This window comes from Cariama cristata, unplaced genomic scaffold (assembly GCF_000690535.1).
Source record: "Cariama cristata isolate BGI_N322 unplaced genomic scaffold, ASM69053v1 scaffold2371, whole genome shotgun sequence".
Taxonomy (NCBI): domain Eukaryota; kingdom Metazoa; phylum Chordata; class Aves; order Cariamiformes; family Cariamidae; genus Cariama; species Cariama cristata.
This window is the reverse complement of record NW_009600845.1, coordinates 130,507-135,587: the sequence shown is the minus strand read 5'-3', so window position 1 is coordinate 135,587 and position 5,081 is coordinate 130,507. Positions and strand designations below refer to the sequence as shown.

The following is a 5,081-nucleotide window of genomic DNA, read 5'->3' as shown; positions in this document are numbered from 1 at the left end:
CGATGGGGGGAAACTTGTGCCCACGCCTCCCCCGCCGCGAAACGGCTTTGCGTGCAGATCGCAGCGATGCTCTCCTTCACTGCTGCCACTTGATGAGTGCGGTGCTCACGGACGCGGCGTCACTCGGTGTGACAGGGAGCGGCCATCATTTTGTCACAGCAAAATCAAAGCTGACAACACAGACAAGCCAGAATGTCGTGCAATTAGTTTTAAAAGTCTGTCATCAGCAGAGGAAAGAGAAATGCATTCTGGATTCACAGCTCCCTTCCAGGTCAGAGGGACGCCACGTTGCTGCAGCTGCAAAAGTGAAGCCTCATGCTGGGAACACTCACACGTACAACCGACGTTAAGTGCTCTGAGTCCCAAGACTCACAGGGCAATGCGACCGCAGGGCTACCACTCTTTGCAGGGTTCTAGCCACGGCATGAAGAGAGGTGGCCATCTCACCATCTCATGGCAGTTCTCACTACTGACTGCCAGCCAAGACTGGGAGCCAGGATGAGTTTACAGAGCCTGTCCCAGAAAACTGATTTTAAATCAGAGCTTGTCCCAGAAAGCTGATTTTAAAACAACTTTTTTTTTTTTTTTTAATATATATTACCAGTGGAACACACTGAATGATTTTAGAAAGATGCTAGCTAAATATTCCATTATTATTAAAACATATATAAAGAGTGGACAATTTACAGAGCATTATAGAAAGAAATTTGCAGTTTTTAAAGCTCCAAAGTCTTAAGAGCTCTTCACAGGCAAATCTTTGCTGAGGATCAGATCCTCAGCTGCAAAGAAGGGAGAGTCTTATTGTGCCCTCAGGGGAGAACCTCAGCTTGAAAATGAGTTCAGTGCCAGAAAACCCTGCCTCGAGGCAAAGCCTTCTTTTATAATTTGTTCACTAATACAAAAGTGCATTAATACAAATACGGCAAGTGGATGAATATAATTTGTCATGTTGCCTCTGGGCAGACCAGATCTAACTTTTAGCCTAATTTCGTTACTCGGCAGTTAAGTGAACCATCTGATCTTGTACCCCGTGGTCATTACTAGCTGTTAGAGGTGAAAAGTTCACTGCTTCAACAGATTTTTCTCCTACGAGTGTTTGCTTTGATTCATCTTCCCCTGAAATTATGGTTTGGCCTAACTTGAGGTAAAAACCTATGCTTAGGAAGCATAATTGCCTGCTTTATTAGATTTATTAGACCAGGTTTATATCTAAGGCCTATTAAAAGGTCTACAGACTTCTACCAGCATTACCTGTCTTTATATTTCCCCCCTCCTTGCCTCTTTAGGTTCATACATCTCTAACACAACGAGAGTCTTGGGCCATAGCTGAGATTCCTGGATGCTCCGGGGAGGTTTATGCTAGGCACACGTGATCTCCTAGCATTAGTCTTCATCTTAAATATAATTCCCTCACAATTGCCCGATCATTTTTGCCCTTATTAAAGCAATTTTGCAGTTTCGTTAAATATCTCTCCTCTCCTCCTCCACTCACAGCCTAAAAATCTTTAAACTCTTGAGTAAACACAGTAATTTTGTGTTTCTATGCTGAAATGTCGGGTTTAACCATAAAAAAAAAAAGGTGGCTGACCTTTTCTTTAGTGCTTATGCTCCTCTGAAAGGGGTAAATATATGAAGACTGAGCCTTCTTGGCTTTCTGTAATTTAAGGATGAAAAGCCTGGCTGAAAAATTACGGGTCTTCTCCTCTCTGACTTCCCAGATACCACCGCGACTTCACCGGCCCAGTAATTAGCTGCAGGGGAGGGCAGTGCTTAGGGGAGGGGGATTTACCCCGGAGGCTGGGGGCACAGCGGTTGTTCCCCCCTTCCCCGCGGACCGTCCTGCTGCGTGCCGAGGTGCAGGGCTGCAGGTTGTTCCTCCCGGCTCCGCAGCCACTTGCGGTAAAGCCACACAAGCAGGAGCTGCCAGTGGAGCAGCGTTGTGTTAAAACTTTCTTAATCTTGGAGCTCAATGCTGCTAGAATAGCTTGGAGTCTTGCACTGTGACCAGAAAAATGCTAGGAAATGGAATCAGAGAATAACCGATCCAAATACTTTTATAGCCACTTCGTCTATGTTAGAAAATGAAAGTGGAAGAACTGAAGTCATCATCTGAAAATTAAAATAAGTCTCAAAATGCAGACCAGGAGAAGACGTGGCACCAAGCAGCAGTGGGAGGGAGTGAAGCTGGAGCAGATACGTGCCCTTATGTTGGCTTTGGGACCGACAGCAGTGCTTTGGCTCCCATCATGAGGACAGATGCATGTCCATTGAAATAAGTTCACCCGGGCGTTGTGAGGAGGGTGAGGAGAGCAGAGAGCAGATTTTTCCAGCAAGAAGCTGTAGAAGACAGTGGTTTGTTCAGCCTTGCAGAGAAAAGATTGAAATGGATATGATCGCTCTCTACAAATACCGAAGGGAATACAAACTGGGGACAGACAGAACAGATATTAGAGAAAAAGGACAATTTAGGCATGAGATTGAATGGGAATAAGCCCACCAAAGTATACTTTGGCTGCAAATTAGAGGAGTAGGTTTGCTAGTCATCAGAGGAATGAGTTACTGAAAGAGCTTGTCAATATGACAACCTAACTGCTACAGGAGTGAAAGGTCTGACATGAGGTGGCTACCAGTGGTCACAGGAGACTGGAATTGCCCCTCAAAGTCTCTTTAGGTTCCAATTTCTGCTCCCCTTAACAGCAACGGGATCAGGACGTTATCTTCTCCCCAACTACAGGCAGGGGTGGTTTTTCCCTGTGACTTCAAATTGCACAGGATTTGTTCTCAAAAAAGAGTCCTTGTTTACTTCAGAGAACGGAGGCGTTGTAGATGGGGAAAGGATTGAAAATCCTCTCAGAAAAAAAAAAACTGCCACTGGTTCTAGTCAAAAACATGATCTTGAAAATCTTGAGATTTGGCAAGTTTCAGTAATACGGAAAATCTTCAATCAAAACCATTGCAATTGTCATTTTTCCACCAGTGGCCACAGGAAGCCCCACTGGGGCAAAATCAAAACGGTGGAAATTGCACTCCCATCTGCAGTGCTCTCTCACACGCTGGGAAAAATCCCAGAACCCAAGTACTGTGTGAACAGATGGGAAACAAAGCAAAACAGCTGATGACTGCACATAATCAGCCTTAATGGCCAGGGGGGGGGAAAAAGCAACAATAACAAAAAATCCATTTAGAATATATCTGTTTATTAAGGTTCAGCTCAGTGAAGTTTGAAATGGGCAAGGGAATAAACATGCAAACCAGCATTAATGTTGTAATAGCAAAGCCCGTTCAGTCTGAGAGCTTGGCCACATCTGTTTGATAACCTTGGGAGCAGCAATGGCAACAGGTCCTTCCCTTGTCTTGGGCCACCTCTCCCGAGTGGTCTGCACCCACGCCGGGAGCCTGGCACTTACTTATGAGCTGTGGGATTTGAGAGCAATGTAAACGGTGTGAAAATTTGGAGCACAGGGAAGAAAATCACCTTTCAGCTGCGGCCAAACCTTCTGCGAGCCCTGATGGTCAGAAAGGGGCCTTGGGTTGCTGGAGTCAACAGGGATCGAACACAAAAGCAAAGCGTTTGCCTGAGGCGCTCGTGCTGGCTTCTGTTGATGAGTTGTTGTTTTCGGGAACAGCTGGAGGTTTTATCTGGGTGTTGTCCTGGTTTGAGCTGGGATAGGATTAATTTTCTTCCTAGGAGCTGGTACAGTGCTGTGGTTTAGATTTAGTGTGAGAATAACGTTGATACCGCACTGATGTTTCAGTTGTTGCTGAGCAGGGCTTACCCTCAGCCAAGGACTTTTCAGTTCCCGTGCTCTGCCAGCGAGGAGGGACACAAGGAGCTGGGAGGGAGCACGGCCAGGAGACCTGACCCCAACCAGCCAAAGGGATATTCCATACCATAGAACGGCATGGCCAGTATGGAAACTGGGGGAGTTGGCTGGGAGGTGCGGATCGCTGCTCAGGGACGGTCTGGTCATCGGTCAGCGGGGGGTGAGCAATTGCACTGTGCATGGCTTGTCTGTCTGGGGTTTTATTCCTCTCTCTCTCTTTGTTATCTCCCTTTTCATTACTAATATTGTTATTGTTAGGTTATATTTTACTTTATTTCAGTTATTAAACTGTTCTTATCTCAACCCACGGGGTTTACCTTTTCCCGATTCTCCTCCCCATCCCATCAGGGGCAGGAGGAGTGAGTGAGCGACTGCGTGGTACTTAGTTGCCAGCTGGGGTTAAACCCCGACAGGTATGCAGTGTACTGAATGGTTATGGTGGGTGGTTAAGCCCAGCAGTTCTCCGAAGAGTGCTCTTTTCCCCCCGTGTCACCTTGCTCTTGTACTTGGGTCCAGCAGCAGCAAGTAACCTGCAGTAACACGTTGCCTCCCTGTGACTTGCTTTTCGTTACAAGATCTGCCTTTCTGCAGCTGCATCTGGGTCACTTCGTGATGTCTGAACTTGAGCTTCAGTCCAAGTGACAAAGACTGTTCTCTGCCTTCGCTTGCTCCCTGTGCAGTCACCAAGCACAGCCTGGGAGCTGAATGTTCCTCCTCTGCCCTCCCAGGCATCAAAAGAGCTCTCGGGTTTAACCTGCTGCCGGTGCAAACAGGTCTAAAAACCCAGTGCAATTTAAAATTGCCCTGTAGAGAAAGGAAATTTTACCTAACAGCTACATAAATATTCTGGCAAAACAACCTGTGCTGTTTAATTGAATTTATTTAATCAAAGTTCAATTAAGGATAACTTTAATCACATTTGGGGTTAAAAATGATTCTTAGGATAATGTGGATTGTAAGAGCATTACTATCACCAAGTCAAGCTCATTAGAGACTCAGGAAATTCAGAGTTAGGGTAAAACTTTTAAAGTAGAGCCAAGCACGCTCACTGTGAAAAAGTACAATTTATGTGTCAAGACACCATCACCTTTTCCTGCTCTGAAGTAGAAACTTAGAGTATCATAGAATAATTTAGGTTGGAAAGGACCTTTAAGATTGTCAAGTCCAACCGTTAACCTGGCACTGCCAAGCCCACCACTAAACCATGTCCCTAAGCACCACATCTACACGGCTTTTAAATACCTCCAGGGATGGGGA

At 45.8% G+C, this 5,081-nt stretch overlaps 1 protein-coding gene across 1 annotated transcript in view; it reads left to right on the top strand.

Moving 5' to 3' along the window:
- The window catches only part of CLVS1 (clavesin 1), a 29,418-nt gene that overhangs the window by 13,295 nt on the left and 11,042 nt on the right, over nt 1-5,081 (top strand). The window lies entirely within an intron of this gene.